Here is an 18,911-nt window from a genome sequence, read left to right as displayed (position 1 = left end):
CATAATGGTAAATAAGTATTTTTCAAGGTTTTCCCAAAATTCTGACACAAATTTACATTAAAGAACAAGTGGGACAGATTCTCACCTTTTTTTCACAGAAAACGCAGATATCATCAACAGTCACAAATTTGGATATCATAGAATTACATGGATATATCTTATGTAACATTTTAAAGTGCACTTCCTTAACTTTGTTTGGTATACAATATTTGTAAGGCCTTAACCAGGCATTTTTCCAGACAATGTCAGGAATATTAAGCATGTTCCAGAAACATTTTCCTCTCGGTGTAAGTTGGTTTTGTGAATGAAGAATTTGTCTTATATATTTATTACAACAAGATTTCTCAAGTAAGCCCACGCCTTCCAATCTGAGTTCTGGATAAACTTTGTGATCTTTACCAAAGCTAAGATGAGTTTTCATGAGTGTAGTTAGACCACTGGGAACGGCATTGATCACAGAAATAAACACTGAAAGGAATTGGAAACTCTTTCAATGTTATAAATTGTTCATATGTAAGAATATTACCTCTGTTGTCAAAAACATCAAGAACAAAGTCATTATTTGGATGAAGATGAATATGTATGAACTTTCCAATTTGTAAGTCGCTCTGGATAAGAGCGTCTGCTAAATGACTTAAATGTAAATGTAAATGTAAAATTATTCCTCTCATGCCAGTTGGGGTAGAACAATGACTTATTCCTTACAGTTATGTCTGAATTATTCCACAAAAGAGCTTTATGAGGGGGAAAAATTAATGGAAACATATATGGAAACATATTTTCCAGGCCATTAAAGCTTGTTGGTGAAACCTAGCCAATTTAGCAGGTAATCTTTCAGGAATATAATTACATTTCAGTAAAAATCGAAGACCTCCCAATTTATTAAACACATTATTTGGAATGAAATTCCATATTTAGTCAGTATCGAACAAACATTTTTTCAGACAGTTTATCTTGAAAGTGTTATTTATGTCAACAAAATCCAACACTTCTAGACCGCCTTCAGCTCTTTTATTACAAAGGACAGATTTTTTTAGTTTGTGAGACTTATTTTTCCAGATGAAGTCAAGAAAGGTCTTATTGATCTCTTTACTAGTAGCTGGATTTACACATAACGACAATGAGGGGTACACAAAGCGAGACAGTCCCTCTGCCTTGGACAGAAGTACTCTCCCAAGTATAAATATTTAACACAGTCCTTTACAGGAATATTTTCAATTTCTTTATCATCAGAGTCAAATAAACATCAGATTTCACATTTAGAAACATTCAGCATTAATCCTGATGCAATAGAAAATGCAGTTATAGCATTAAGGGCCACCTGGTCTTTGTCTCTTAAAAAAAGAGTAGTATCATCAGCCAGTTGGGAAATTTTGATTTCTTTGTTAAAAATGGTTAAGCCATACAAATTTGCATCATTCAGAATATCTAGAGATAGAAGTTCCACAACCAAAATGAATAAAAAAGGCGAAATTGGGCATCCCTGTCGTACACTTCTGTTGATACTAAATCTTTTGGAAGTATTAAGGTTTAGTAGCACAGAACTATTTATATCTTTGTAAAACATGCGAATTACTTTAATAAAATTTTCACCAAATCCAAAAAGTTTAAGAGACCTAAAGAGAAATTCATGTTCAATTGTGTCAAAGGCTTTACAGAAGTCCAGAAATAGGACAACCGCATCTGAGTCAATTGCATCTGAATAATCTATAAGGTCCAAGACTAAACGAATGTTAGAGCTTATAAATCCCTTCATCCCTTCAGGCCCTTCATAAATCCTCTTTGAGTCTAATTTATAATGGTATCTATTCCTTTCTTTAATCTTTTGGCATAAACCAGAGCAATCAATTTGTAATCAACATTTAATAAAGTAATTGGTCTCCAATTGTCAATGAGAGAAGGGTCTTTATCAGGCTTCGGAATCAATGAAATAAGGCCCTGTTTCATAGTGGAGACCATTTCCCCATTTTTAATGCAATCTTGAAACATATTGAAAATCGGGTCTTCTAGCAACTCCCAAAACTGTCTTATAGAATTCAACTGACAGGCCATCAGGGCCAGGTGATTTCCCTTTTTTCATTGAATTCAGAGCCTCTCTAATTTCTCCAATTGACACAGGTGAATCGCAAACTGAGTGGAAATCATCCTCAATTACAGGGACACAATTCTGAATGTGGCAAATGTAGCTTTCACAACCATCTTCCTGAAATTGAGAGCTGTAAAGGTTTTCATAAAAGTAATTGACAAATTATGATATTGTAATGGGATCTTTGCATAAAACATCGTTAATTTTTGAGTGCAGTTATAGATTTTCTTTTTGTAGTTTCTCTTTTCAAGTGCAAAAAAGTAACTAGTGTTTATTTCCCCCTCTTCAATCCATTTTGCTCTTGACCTTACAAAGGCGCCCTTTGCCAGATCCGTGTAAGTCTGTTCTAATTCTAGTTGTAAAGACCTGAACACAGACTCCTCTTCTTCAGATAGATTATCTTTCTTTAGAAAACTGTCAAGCTTGCTCATCATCTCATTTTCTCTATGGTTCTTTAATTGCATCAGCTCTTTGGCGCGTTTAATGGCTACAACTCTGACTTTATATTTGAAAAATTCCCATCTACTTCCATGACCCAAGTATTTTCTTGCAAAAATATCTTTATCTGATGATTTGATGTTTTCAATGAGATCAGTATCTAAGTATTTAAGAAGTGCATTGTTTCATTTCCAAAACCCTCGAGTGCCTTTTGATTTTTTACTAGCTTGTAAATTCAGGGAAATCAAGTGATGATCAGAAAAGGGAGCCAACTGATGATCTACATCTATAACAAATTGTAACAAAAAAGGGGAAATTAGGAATAAATCTATTCTAGATTTACGTGACATAGTTTTGTTGGTCCAGGTATAACCCTTAGCATCCGGATTGAAATAACGCCAGGCATCCTCAACACAGAGATCCTTGCATAATGTAGTAATAATGTTACTATTTTGAAGGCTTTGACTCGTTCTAGGAGGAAAGCGATCAGCAGATGCATCAGGTGTTTCATTAAAATCCCCTGAAATAATTAGAAAAGCCTCTGAGTATTTGTTGTTTAAATCCTGTACTTTCCTGGTAAATTGGGTAAAAAGGGTCTTATTAGGAGCATGTGAGTTATGTCCGTATACATTACAGATGATGAAAATAGCATTGTCAAGTTTAACAGTTACTATGACCCATCTGCCGTCTTGTGAAGATGTGGATTCTAGAACGTCACCTTTAAACTTGTGAATAAGTGTCAAAACACCAGCAGAGTGATTTGATCCATGACTGAAATAGGCCATATTTCCCCATTGTGATTTCCAAAATTTCAAATCACTTTCACCCGAATGAGTTTCCTGAAGAAGGACAAAATCTGCATTACTGCGTTTACAGTATAAAAATAAAGCTTTCCTTTTTGTAGGATTTCTCAAACCCCTAGCATTCAGACTAACGACATTGAGTGAATTGAAAACGAACTCCTGCATTAAAAAAAAGAAAAAACACAAATTAGATAACAAGTATTAATATGAACAATAAAACAAACAGTGAACCTTGAGAGGATTACTCCGACGGTAAACCACTCAGCTGAGGTAGCGGTGGTTAACAGAAGAACACATCTATTTACTTCCTTTTCTTTGGCAAGTGTTCATCAGTTGTAGTTCGAACGGTACATGTATTATTGGCAGTACATTAACTGGACTCATGGTAGTACTCACAGTTCCAATTTGGCTCATGTCAACAGAGTTACCCAGTAATCATTCTTCCTTCGATAAACGCGTGTGGGCCCTTGAACCCCGCCTTCTTTCCCTCTTGTCGCGCCTTCTGTATCAGCGGCCACAGTTTCTCTCTGGCAGCCTGATCCTGCGGTATCAGAGCTTCTTTGATGCGGAGTTTCTTCTCGTCCAGAAACTTGTTCCCCTTGGCCATTTTCCATATGATGTCCCTGTAATGGCGCATAGTTAAGTGCAAGATGATATTATGAGGGGGTCCATCAGATCTTCGTTTCCCAAGTCGATGTACCACATCAATCACGTCTCTTAGCCTGTCTTTGATGCATGGTGCCACTTTTCCCAGGATATGAATAACTACTTCTCTAATATCCTCTCCCTCTTTTACACCTTGGATTTTCAGATTCCACCTGCCAGAGTACCTTTGAAGTTCAGCTACACAGCTCATTATTTTTGGATTGCATTTTCTTCAGCTCATTCTCTAGGAACGTTAACTTTTCCTTGTTCTCGCTCACAATTTTGTGTAGTTGATTGACAGTTTCTGACAAATGATCGATCTTCTTTGATGTTTCTTCTGTAGCCCGCTCTATGATGGACACTTTGGAGAGCGTGGCGTCTTGTTTAGTAGACAGGGACTGGATTGCAGAGAAAAGTTCCGACATGGAAATGTCGTCTTTTACTTTTTTCACCAGAGGATTTTTACTTGGGGTCTGAGGTAAAGAGGTTGCAAGTATTTCTCCTGGTCAGTTTTGTTCTTTCTCTTGTTAGAGATCGCGGCTTCTTGTGTATCCATGCTGCTCTGGTCCTCGTTGTGGCAAGCTAGCATGTCAGCCGTCTTCTGTGAGACTTGGATATTTCGTCTACTTTTGTCTTTCTGTCGTGTTCTTCCCATTCAACATGACAAAAACTAACTCTAAACTTATCCCATGTCCATAAAAAAAAGTTATAATATTAATAGCCAATATTTGACTGTTAACCACCTAACCCTCAATATTGCTTTGAAGAGCGCGAAAACACTCCCTCTCACAGCGACGCCATCTTGGCCTTCCGACAGTAACCAGGGTAACGGGGATACCTAGTCATTTTTGCGTCATCATTGCATGCGATCATCATTCTCAAAGCCGCTGTTTACTTCTAAGATCACTTTAGCACTGCCCTAAAAACCCGATTCAAATTCGACACAAACCTTCAAATAGGTATGTAATGACACGTTATATAAACTCTTTATAGTGTTTTATTTACATTTTAGAGGCGATAAGGTGATAAGTTGGACAGATCGAGTGAAAAAAAGCAATTTCCCACACAATATCTCTCCTTCTCACTATCATGCATTAGTTTCGCTTCCCCACCCGCCATTTTTAAAAAGACCCGACGGGGCTCATTGCCTGTTTGAATTATGCAGAAACGGCCAGCGTTTAGGTCATGTAAGAGATTCTGTTGGAAAGGGGAGAAATTGTGCTTTACAATGGTATTGACATTACAGTTGATCTGGAAGTATTACGTTTTTGGGGCGCTAAAATAAGGGCAATTGTACGGACCAAGGCAATGTACGAGTTTACGTGAGTTTACATTACTGTTGCTCCTATCTAACAGATATCTTGTGTCCTACCTAACCATGTATCACTACTGTTGCTACTATCTAACAGATATCTTGTGTCCTACCTAACCATGTGTCACTACTGTTGCTCCTATCTAACAGATATCTTGTGTCCTACCTAACCATGTATCACTACTGTTGCTCCTATCTAACAGATATCTTGTGTCCTACCTAACCATGTATCACTACTGTTGCTACTATCTAACAGATATCTTGTGTCCTACCTAACCATGTGTCACTACTGTTGCTCCTATCTAACAGATATCTTGTGTCCTACCTAACCATGTATCACTACTGTTGCTCCTATCTAACAGATATCGTGTGTCCTACCTAACCATGTATCACTACTGTTGCTACTATCTAACAGATATCTTGTGTCCTACTGTTAAGGCTGCGTAAGGTTCAACTGAGATAGGAACAATATGACACCTGAACTTGATTAAAATAATTGTTTAATTCAAAAGTTAATAAATGGCAAATGCAATTTCCGTATATACGGGTTCACTGTAACATCACGCAGGATGAAAAACAGAGAAGACACTTGTTCCTGACAAAGATATTATAATATATACTCATGACAGAGATAGTTCCCGCTTCCGAGCCGGCCTGTCAGAGTAGAGACTGGGCGTGGTTTAGACTCACCCAGCCTATCGTTGATGTTGGCGCTTTAAGCCAGTCCTGGCCCCTTAGCGCATGTGATGTCCCGACGCTGTTGCTGTGTAGATTATGCTCCCTCACCCCAAAGAGGGTCAGACAGCTCTGCAATATTGTCTGAGCTACTTGCACCCTAACAGTCAGGCTTCTGAGAATATTGTACAATGCAGGTTCACATGAGTCATAAATTCAAACTTTAATGCATAAGATATTTTCTTGTTTATAGTTAGTTAAGCAAGCATGCTAAAAACCTTAAAGAACCCCACAATCCCCCTTTTGACACCTGGAAGGTGTCAACATAGAAATTTTGATTCCCCCTTTTGACACCTGAAAGGTGTCAAAACCATTAAACATTCCATCCCTTTTCCATATACTAGGTGGGCTCGTTGCCACCCAGGAACTTATAACCTTTCTAGGGAGAACAGTTTTATTCATAGACCTCTTTTACAGCAAACCATGGGTCATCCTCAGTGGACCCCCTCCGTTCATTTGTCTCGGTATCCTCCCCGCTAGCAGCAAGCAAGGGCCTTGGCAGCATCTGCAATAGATTTCTTAGCACAGGGTAAAATGCAAGCAACGCAGCAGATTAACACAAGAAATACTACTATTAGGGTCAGAAATCCAGTCACCATCAATGCAGTGTACTCACCAAACCAACCACCCAGCCAGGGGAACAGTCCACTCTCCTCCACACCTGCAAGACCCCTCATCCCCACAGATAACTTTTCCAACCCGCTCAGAGCTTTTGAAATGCTCCCATCCGGACTGGTATTGTTAGGGATAATATGTGCAACATTGTTCTACAAACATTGCACAAACACCTCTCTGGTTGGCCAGAATCATGTCTAGTGCTAGCCTATTCTGTCTAGCAGTTCGAGAGGTGGCATCCAATTGTTCAGCCATTCCCTTAAGTGCTGTGTGGGTGTAGTTAACAAATCGTTGTTGATTATAGTAGATATAATTGATCCAGGCATTCTGCTTACCATCAACAATAGCTGGGCCAATAATGGGCAATAAATGCCACAGGCCATCATTCCTGTTTAATGTCTGGAATTCGTGGGGGACCCCTATTGGGACCCCAACAGGTTGGTGTGGATGTTATCTGTACCTTCGGACCAAGGAGCGTCACGTTTCTGCCGTCTCCTGGGTTGGTCCCGAGCCTCTTTGTCATCTGCAGCTCCCAGGAGTTGGTTAGCTGTAACTTTAATAATAGTCAATGGTGTTATCAGACTGGCCAAAGCACATGTGCCATGCCAGTCTCCTTTCTAAATGGGGGTCAACCGCCTGGCAGGTCCACACATCCACCATACATCAGCAACACCTCTAGTTTGGTTCAGCCCTTCAACGGGCAAGGTGGCATTAATAGTAACATTAGTGATGCAGTCAGCAGTAGGGAGCCTCCCATAGTCTATACCCCTACCTGTACCAGTGATACAGCTGTAATTTCCCCCATATGCCTTAACCCCCCATGGTGTCTTCTGGGGAGGGACTTCTGGGAACACAAGACTCAGAGTTTTACACAGGGTTGAATTTGGCTTATTATGGTAGAAACTTTCCAATATGCACATCCAACCTTCCCCATTGCTAAGAGCAAATGGGTGTGTAGCCAGAATAGGTCTATCATGTCCACATACGACACAGTCCTTTCTATTAAGTGTTTTGGCTGTATACCTAATATAGGCCAACCACATATTCTCCCTTCCCTCATAACCAGTTTCAGTCCCCAATTGGTCACTTATCTGAGATGTCATTCACATTTATTACCTGTACCTGATTGGAGAGCTTAGGTGATGGTGTGGGACTTGGTCTTGAAGTGGTGGAGGAGGCCGGCTGAACCTGGCCTTGGAACTGGTGGTGGTTTTGGCAGCACTGTGATGGCAACCATCCCCTCGTATCCCAAATCAGACAGCTCAGTACGACCAACAGTCCTGTAAAGCCCCACCCTCTCCCAGAGAACACATCATCAGCCAGAGACCAAGCAACACTTTCACTTCTATGAACGTACACAGTGATGAGAGGGCGGGGTCAGGGAATCTCATTAAGGAGTTGACCCCCGAACTTTATTAGTAACGGTTCTTCTCCTTAACTCTGTGATCATTCGGCAGTGTCAGTGTGTCTCACCCTCCAAGTGCGATATGCCCCCAGGTCGAGTGAATCACCTTCTCCTTTAATTCACCTGTAATGCATAAAATCTTGGACATACAGGTTTGGTTAACAAACAGTTTCTCATTTGTTCTTTCTGATTATATATTTAACTTCTATGCCTATTTGTTAGCTATAATTATTATTATATATATTTTTTTTAATTAGTTTATTATCCAATAGGCCTCATCCTATCCTAGACCACAATGTACCCATCCCCCTTTTGATACCTGGCTCTGGCCAGGTAACAACCTTACCTACTCTAAATAATGACTTAGGTAAGATTAGTAAAATATCCTTATGTTCTGACATTATCATGTAGGAGCGCCCCTTTAATTTTCCACACGTCCAATTCTCCCTCTTGTCTCCATTCAGTAACTGTTATCTACCCATTCTGTTATCTATGTCCTGGCGCCCCTTCCAAAACTCCCTTCTCTGCTCTCAAACCTTCAAGGTCTCAGCAGTGCGGGGAGGGCCCCTCTGTCTGCCCTTTCCCCTATCTGTCTGTAACAACTGTGTTGTTTCCAAATTTTAACTAACTGTCTCAATGTTTGGCTTCATCTAAACTCATGGATTTTTAGAAAAACATGTCTATGGTGGCAATTTCTAAAGTCCTGACATAACCATAACTTCTCACGAGTCACCAACCCTGATCCGGTAGCACCCCCCAACTCACCCCACTGATTAGCACAGCTAGCATAGCGTCACAAGTAACTTGTAGCATCTAAATATCATTAAATCACAAGTCCAAGACACCAGATGAAAGATACAGGTCTTGTGAATAAAGCCACCATTTCAGATTTTTAAAATGTTTTACAGGGAAGACAGAATATGTAAATCTATTAGCTAACCACGTTAGCGGAGGACACGATATTTTTACCAGGCAGATTCGGCTAGGCGCCCACGTCCAGTTCACATGCACAACAGATATGATATAAAATCGTAAATTGGGTCTTACTATGGCTGATCTTTCATCAGAATGTTGATCAAAGTGTCCTTTGTCAAGATGAGTCGTTGGTTCCGTTCAGAATTCTTCCTTGCCCACTCCATTTAGCACAGGTACCGGTCGAGTGGCACGGATTTCTCAAACGTAAATACAATCCGACAACGGTACACCGAAAAACTCCCGGAAAAATTCAAATAATCTGATTAAACTATATTGAAAAAACATACATTACGATGATATGGTCACATGTATCAAACAAAATTCGACACGGAGATAGTTTGCATACATAACGCCAGCAAAACAGTACACCAACGCAGCTCAAATTCGAAAATTCAGATGTCCGGAAGTTGTCGGTCACGCCAAAGAAATGGGTCCTATTTCACGTCAGTCCCAGATAAACAAAGAATTTCTCCTCTGACGTCATCTTGACAACCAGAGGAAGGCGAATGAGGTGTGTTTCTGGTCATAGGGGGCACGACCATATATAGGCAGAGCTTTGAAGCCAGCATAACACATCTTGATTTTATGTTCTTGGTCATGGAAAGTGCTGTTGAATGACTTCTGTATCACTCAGAGACAAAATTGAAACGGTTTTAGAAACTAGGGATTGTTTTCTTTCCAGTGGTATGATTTATATGCATATAGTAAGAGCAATAATTGAATAAGAGGCAGTTTAATCTGTAGAGCAAATTATGCTAATGCGAAAATAGCACCCCCTGTATTCTCAAGAGGTTTTAATCAACCTATCACCATCCTATCAATAATCCTAAATCACCACACATGTCATATACCCCTGTCAATTTTAATACTATTTAAATAAAAATCTTCTAATGGCCAAAACAAATGCTAACCATATCAAATCCTTTCTTTACTAATAAGCTCTCTCCCCCAAGAGTCCACTATATATATATATATATATATTTTTTTAACAATAAAATTGGTTATCCTTAAACTCAGTCTCATAAATAAGTAATATATGTTTTACAGTGTGGATACCTTATCCACAGTAAATTACCACTCCTAAGAACTGAAACTTATTTCTTTTCATTAATGATTTTAATGTTTATGTATTTTCCTGCCCTATTGGCTTAAAATAACTCCTGTTCAAACCTCAATGTATCATATTTCCCCCCATTTATTATCGATAACAAATGGGATTTTTTCTGTTGTAATACCAAATCAATAATAGCCAATTCAAAACCTTCATAGCCAATGTTTTAAAACAGAATCCTGAACCACTTCCTCTTTCTCCCTAGAGGTTATTCCCCTGCTCCCCATAATTTGTCCTACCTCAATTCCATTTTTTCCTCTGTGGTTCAAGCTACAATTATGGTCAAGAGCTATAAACTCCATTATAATTAATTTACCTCCAAACTAGTATCCCAGATGACCACAAATGTATTATCTTCATGCCCCCCCCCCCCTGTGGCTGATCAGACCACCTGGGAATGCAATGAAAACTGGTCAAAGGTTACACCACCCCCTTACATTCGTGTTCCATACCATGTCTAGACCTATTAAAGAACCCCTTATCTTTAAAAATCAAAATTTAAAAATTCCCTTGTCTAATTAAAACTCAGAAAATAAAACTCCTAATATTCCATATATGAGTGTGTCCCTTTAAGATATCTTGTCCCCCTTAACCCAAACGTTTACTACTAAAACAAAACCTAATAATTATGATAATACCCTCAAATCATTCGTTTTAAATTTCCTCTATGTTTCATGTAACTCATTCAGTTTTTCTCCAAATTGTCTCCCCAAAATACTTTACACACAACTGTGATAAACGTGTACTGTCCCTTTAACTCCCGGCCAGCCATACCAGTTTGCGGGCCGGTCATTGTTCCCCATAATGAAAACAGATCACGTTTAGAATACGTTTACTTTTTTGTTCGAATTCCCTGGTGTTTCCTAACCAAAAACCAATAACTTTTAGCCACTTTTGAAAAGTGACTCAAAGCTATAATGCACGCATTTTCCCTCTAAATGACACAACCAATTTTCTCTGTCATAATTTGATACGGCCACACCCGGTGGGGAAAGAACAAATTGTATCCCGTTCCTCCTATAATACCCAATGCTAAATTCAAAGTTGTGGTTAAATATACGGATTCGGCAATCATTATCAAATGTTGAATATACAGGTTCAGTAATTTTATCAAATAGATTAGTATAGTTCAAATCAGGATATGCGTTTACATATACATTCACACTGTTGCTCTCTTTAATTAAAAAAACTCCTCAACTATAGTATTTATTACTAAATGGAATTAACAATCCCCAATATAACGTCGTTACACAACAAATCATCCTGTCTCTAGCAACGTACCCCGAAAACTAGTAGCCAACACAACACCAAAACTAACTCTCTTATTCCTGCCTCTAGGCAAAACATCCACTTACTCCAACTGAGTTGTGCACCAAAACTATCGTATAAGTTAAATCAACTTCTCCACTTTCTCTACTCCAAAATGTAAACGTACCATATACTTCGCTAAATTCAAATCGCATGTCAGCCAATCCATAACAATAATAACATTAGTCTTTAAATTGAACCTAAATAAGTTATTAAAACGTTCAGTTCATATCTTGAACAAACACTAACAACCGTATCTTTCCGGGCAAAACCTATAAATATTTTAATTACCATCAGAATTAATTTTAGTCTATCGATGTCAGGGCTGAGATACTAACCTCAGTCTCCCGCGTTGAGGGCAAAAACTTTACCGCTGAACCACCAATGCTTTTGAAATGATTGAGTGTCCCCGCCAACAAGCATATTATTATAACTGTCTGTATTCGCAAACTCCAGCACCGAGACAATTCCCAGAAAATATTATAATTCAAAGGTCCAAGCTTTCCCCCAGCGAGGATTATCCTTATTCTCTCTACTCCGAATTGGTTTTAAGTGTTTCGTTATGTCACCAGCATTCAACCAGACTCTCCGTCGACTGGGGAGCCCGTTGGGCGCGGCAATACTGCCCTCTTCTGTCCATCTTCTGTATAGCTTTTCCCCCATTCACTTTTTCCATTCTTTCTCGTCTTTTCCTCCTTTTATCTCTAGAGTTGATTTCAGTGTCTTAACAACTTTTTCAATCTGGGCCATTATAGTTAACTATTTATCCCAAATGGCTATATTTTATGTATTATCTCTTAATGTAACTATATTAGTGGGTAGGTGTGTTACTTGTCTATGGTATTGTTAGAATATACCTAACTACGTTATATCTTCCTCTTACATATAAGCCTGACTTACTTCGTACACAATCATATAGCAACAGACATACAGTGTGACTTATCTTATATCCAACACGTCTTATTCAATCAGTGAACTTATCTTATCTCCAAAACATTGTCGTTCGGTAATATGCGCATATAAACCCAACTTAGAATATTTTGCCGTTTACTTGTTACAGGGAACTTGTCTTACTCAGTGTATTGCCGTCGAGGGTCCACTACACCTAGACTTATCTTATATCCAATACTTCTGCCTTTCCCTGGACTATGTTGCCGTCCACTTTTAGTCGAGGGTCCAACACACCTAGACTTTTTAATCGACAATTTATCTTATATCCAACATACCATGTAAACACATAAAAATCCGTGTGACCGGTATATTGTCGTTCAATATTAGAACTTGTCTTATGTCCAATATCCCGCCCTTCACGGTGGTTAATGTTGCCATTGTCCTCACTCACTTCCCTAAATTCTTTCAGAATTTTTAAATGTCCCTAGCGTACAAAATGAATTTGGATAACGCCAATGTGCAGAATTTTAGTTATAACAATAGGTATTCTGCTTACCTTTTTAATAGACCGGTCTTTTTGTGAGAAAACACCATCCGATGACAGCAATGGCCAATTGGCTGGCGCGTCAATGTCCAGCGAAGTCCTGCCAGATCACAGTCGGGAGTCACCAATTGTTAGGGTTGCGTCAATTCAATCTGGTATAAGGACAAGTATGACAATGAGTCACTAATTGTATGCTATGTACTTTTTATTAACGAAGTAATACATGGCAAATGCAATTTCCGTATATACGGGTTCACTGTAACATCACGCAGGATGAAAAACAGAGAAGACACTTGTTCCTGACAAAGATATTATAATATATACTCATGACAGAGATAGTTCCCGCTTCCGAGCCGGCCTGTCAGAGTAGAGACTGGGCGTGGTTTAGACTCACCCAGCCTATCGTTGGTGTTGGCGCTTTAAGCCAGTCCTGGCCCCTTAGCGCATGTGATGTCCCGACGCTGTTGCTGTGTAGATTACGCTCCCTCACCCCAAAGACTGAGGTCAGACAGCTCTGCAATATTGTCTGAGCTACTTGCACCTGTATACAAAGCCCACTGTTCTCGCTCAAGGCTAACCACAGCTTCCCAGCACACTTATCTGGGGCTAACTGTTACTTCCAGCACACACACACAGACACCCAGGCTCCCAGGCCAACAATATTCAATCACATGTGTTATAGTATTGGGTTATAGTGCATAATTCAGAACCTCACAGATGATCTTCGTGTGTATAGTTTATCTATTATTGTCTATTGTACACCATAGTCAGCAGTCCCCTGATTAACCCCCCTTCCTCTACACCCCTCCTGTGCCTCTCTAAAATTAGCAAAGTTTCGGTCACACAGTACAGCGCACACACATTTCACACTGCTGTTCATATCTTATGCCCTTGTACAATGTTGCATACACACACATTCTTTGGGTTGCACCCTAACAGTCAGGCTTCTGAGAATATTGTACAATGCAGGTTCACATGAGTCATAAATTCAAACTTTAATACATAGGATATTTTCTTGTTTATAGTTAGTTAAGCAAGCATGCTAAAAACCTTAAAGAACCCCACAATATTTCTTTCTACTTTTGTCTTTCTGTCGTGTTCTTCCCATTCAACTTGACAAAAACTAACTCTAAACTTATCCCATGTCCATAAAAAAAGTTATAGATAGTTTATTTCAATATTAATAGCCAATATTTGACTGTTAACCACCTAACCGTCAATATTGCTTTGAAGAGCGTGAAAACACTCCCTCTCACAGCGACGCCATCTTGGCCTTCCGACAGTAACCAGGGTAACGGGGATACCTAGTCATTTCTGCGTCATCATTGCATGCGATCATCATTCTCAAAGCCGCTGTTTACTTCTAAGATCACTTTAGCACCGCCCTAAAAACCCGATTCAAATTCGACACAAACCTTCAAATAGGTATGTAATGACACGTTATATAAACTCTTTATAGTGTTTTATTTACATTTTAGAGGCGATAAGGTGATAAGTTGGACAGATCGAGTGAAAAAAAGCAATTTCCCACACAACATCTCTCCTTCTCACTATCATGCATTAGTTTCGCTTCCCCACCCGTCATTTTTAAAAAGACCCGACGGGGCTCATTGCCTGTTTGAATTATGCAGAAACGGCCAGCGTTTAGGTCATGTAATAGATTCTGTTGGAAAGGGGAGAAATTGTGCTTTACAATGGTATTGACATTACAGTTGATCTGGAAGTATTACGTTTTTGGGCCGCTAAAATAAGGGCAATTGTACGGACCAAGGCAATGTACGAGTTTACGTGAGTTTACATTACTGTTGCTCCTATTTAACAGATATCTTGTGTCCTACCTAACCATGTATCACTACTGCTGCTCCTATCTAACAGATATCTTGTGTCCTACCTAACCATGTACCACTACTGTTGCTCCTATCTAACAGATATCTTGTGTCCTACCTAACCATGTATCACTACTGTTGCTCCTATCTAACAGATATCTTGTGTCCTACCTAACCATGTATCACTACTGTTGCTCCTATCTAACAGATATCTTGTGTCCTACCTAACCATGTATCACTACTGTTGCTCCTATCTAACAGATATCTTGTGTCCTACCTAACCATGTATCACTACTGTTGCTCCTATCTAACAGATATCTTGTGTCCTACCTAACCATGTGTCACTACTGTTGCACCTATCTAACAGATATATTGTGTCCTACCTAACCATGTATCACTACTGTTGCTCCTATCTAACAGATATATTGTGTCCTACCTAACCATGTATCACTACTGTTGCTCCTATCTAACAGATATCTTGTGTCCTACCTAACATGTATCACTACTGTTGCTCCTATCTAACAGATATCTTGTGTCCTACCTAACCATGTATCACTACTGTTGCTCCTATCTAACAGATATCTTGTGTCCTACCTAACCATGTATCACTACTGTTGCTCCTATCTAACAGATATCTTGTGTCCTACCTAACCATGTATCACTACTGTTGCTACTATCTAACAGATATCTTGTGTCCTACCTAACCAGTGAACGTGTGGCTGTGACCGTCCTGTCTGTGCCTGTCATCACTGTTTGATATCTTTTACTGCAGATACAAACCGAGTCAACATGAAGTGTGGGTGTCCGTGTGCCTTTCTTCTGAGGGGCTATGTGAAGTTGGTTACACCAGGTGTCTGTACTACAGAAACACTGCTAATCCAACAATAGTGCTAGGTGCCTGTACTACAGAAACACTGCTAATCCAACAATAGTGTTAGGTGCCTGTACTACAGAAACACTGCTAATCCAACAATAGTGTTAGGTGCCTGTACTACAGAAACACTGCTAATCCAACAATAGTGCTAGGTGTCTATACTGTAGAAACACTGCTAATCCAACAATAGTGTTAGGTGCCTGTACTACAGAAACACTGCTAATCCAACAATAGTGCTAGGTGCCTGTACTACAGAAACACTGCTAATCCAACAATAGTGCTAGGTGCCTGTACTACAGAAACACTGCTAATCCAACAATAGTGTTAGGTGCCTGTACTACAGAAACACTGCTAATCCAACAATAGTGCTAGGTGTCTATACTGTAGAAACACTGCTAATCCAACAATAGTGTTAGGTGCCTGTACTACAGAAACACTGCTAATCCAACAATAGTGCTAGGTGCCTGTACTACAGAAACACTGCTAATCCAACAATAGTGCTAGGTGCCTGTACTATATAAACACTGCTAATCCAACAATAGTGCTAGGTGCCTGTACTACAGAAACATTGCTAATCCAACAATAGTGCTAGGTACCTGTACTATAGAAACACTGCTAATCCAACAATAGTGCTAGGTGCCTGTACTACAGAAACATTGCTAATCCAACAATAGTGCTAGGTGCCTGTACTACAGAAACACTGCTAATCCAACAATAGTGCTAGGTGTCTATACTGTAGAAACACTGCTAATCCAACAATAGTGTTAGGTGCCTGTACTACAGAAACACTGCTAAACCAACAATAGTGCTAGGTGCCTGTACTACAGAAACACTGCTAATCCAACAATAGTGCTAGGTGCCTGTACTACAGAAACACTGCCAGTTCAACAATAGTGCTAGGTGCCTGTACTACAGAAACACTGCTAATCCAACAATAGTGCTAGGTGCCTGTACTACAGAAACACTGCTAATCCAACAATAGTGCTAGGTGCCTGTACTATATAAACACTGCTAATCCAACAATAGTGCTAGGTGCCTGTACTACAGAAACACTGCTAATCCAACAATAGTGATAGGTGCCTGTACTACAGAAACACTGCCAGTTCAACAATAGTGCTAGGTGCCTGTACTACAGAAACACTGCTAATCCAACAATAGTGTTAGGTGCCTGTACTACAGAAACACTGCTAATCCAACAATAGTGCTAGGTGCCTGTACTACAGAAACACTGCTAATCCAACAATAGTGCTAGGTGCCTGTACTATAGAAACACTGCTAATGCAACAATAGTGCTAGGTGCCTGTACTACATAAACACTGCTAATCCAACAATAGTGCTAGGTGCCTGTACTACAGAAACACTGCTAATCCAACAATAGTGCCAGGTTCCTGTACTACAGAAACACTGCTAATCCAACAATAGTGTTAGGTGCCTGTACTACAGAAACACTGCTAATCCAACAATAGTGTTAGGTGCCTGTACTACAGAAACACTGCTAATCCAACAATAGTGTTAGGTGCCTGTACTACAGAAACACTGCTAATCCAACAATAGTGTTAGGTGCCTGTACTACAGAAACACTGCTAATCCAACAATAGTGTTAGGTGCCTGTACTACAGAAACACTGCTAATCCAACAATAGTGTTAGGTGCCTGTACTACAGAAACACTGCTAATCCAACAATAGTGTTAGGTGCCTGTACTACAGAAACACTGCTAATCCAACAATAGTGCTAGGTGGCTGTACTACAGAAACACTGCTAATCCAACAATAGTGTTAGGTGCCTGTACTACAGAAACACTGCTAATCCAACAATAGTGCTAGGTGCCTGTACTACAGAAACACTGCTAATCCAACAATAGTGCTAGGTGCCTGTACTATATAAACACTGCTAATCCAACAATAGTGCTAGGTGCCTGTACTATATAAACACTGCTAATCCAACAATAGTGCTAGGTGCCTGTACTATAGAAACACTGCTAATCCAACAATAGTGCTAGGTACCTGTACTATAGAAACACTGCTAATCCAACAATAGTGCTAGGTGCCTGTACTACAGAAACATTGCTAATCCAACAATAGTGCTAGGTGCCTGTACTACAGAAACACTGCTAATCCAACAATAGTGCTAGGTGCCTGTACTACAGAAACACTGCTAATCCAACAATAGTGCTAGGTGCCTGTACTACAGAAACACTGCTAATCCAACAATAGTGCTAGGTGCCTGTACTACAGAAACACTGCTAATCCAACAATAGTGCTAGGTGGCTGTACTACAGAAACACTGCTAATCCAACAATAGTGTTAGGTGCCTGTACTACAGAAACACTGCTAATCCAACAATAGTGCTAGGTGCCTGTACTACAGAAACACTGCTAATCCAACAATAGTGCTAGGTGCCTGTACTATATAAACACTGCTAATCCAACAATAGTGCTAGGTGCCTGTACTACAGAAACACTGCTAATCCAACAATAGTACTAGGTGCCTGTACTATAGAAACACTGCTAATCCAACAATAGTGCTAGGTGCCTGTACTACAGAAACACTGCTAATCCAACAATAGTGCTAGGTACCTGTACTATAGAAACACTGCTAATCCAACAATAGTGCTAGGTGCCTGTACTACAGAAACATTGCTAATCCAACAATAGTGCTAGGTGCCTGTACTACAGAAACACTGCTAATCCAACAATAGTGCTAGGTGCCTGTACTACAGAAACACTGCTAATCCGACAATAGTGCTAGGTGCCTGTACTACAGAAACACTGCTAATCCAACAATAGTGATAGGTGCCTGTACTACAGAAACACTGCCAGTTCAACAATAGTGCTAGGTGCCTGTACTACAGAAACACTGCTAATCCAACAATAGTGTTAGGTGCCTGTACTACAGAAACACTGCTAATCCAACAATAGTGCTAGGTGCCTGTACTACAGAAACACTGCTAATCCAACAATAGTGCTAGGTGCCTGTACTATAGAAACACTGCTAATGCAACAATAGTGCTAGGTGCCTGTACTACATAAACACTGCTAATCCAACAATAGTGCTAGGTGCCTGTACTACAGAAACACTGCTAATCCAACAATAGTTCCAGGTTCCTGTACTACAGAAACACTGCTAATCCAACAATAGTGTTAGGTGCCTGTACTACAGAAACACTGCTAATCCAACAATAGTGTTAGGTGCCTGTACTACAGAAACACTGCTAATCCAACAATAGTGTTAGGTGCCTGTACTACAGAAACACTGCTAATCCAACAATAGTGTTAGGTGCCTGTACTACAGAAACACTGCTAATCCAACAATAGTGTTAGGTGCCTGTACTACAGAAACACTG

This window comes from Salvelinus namaycush, unplaced genomic scaffold (assembly GCF_016432855.1).
Source record: "Salvelinus namaycush isolate Seneca unplaced genomic scaffold, SaNama_1.0 Scaffold405, whole genome shotgun sequence".
NCBI classification, from domain to species: domain Eukaryota; kingdom Metazoa; phylum Chordata; class Actinopteri; order Salmoniformes; family Salmonidae; genus Salvelinus; species Salvelinus namaycush.
Note: the sequence above shows the minus strand (reverse complement) of the source record.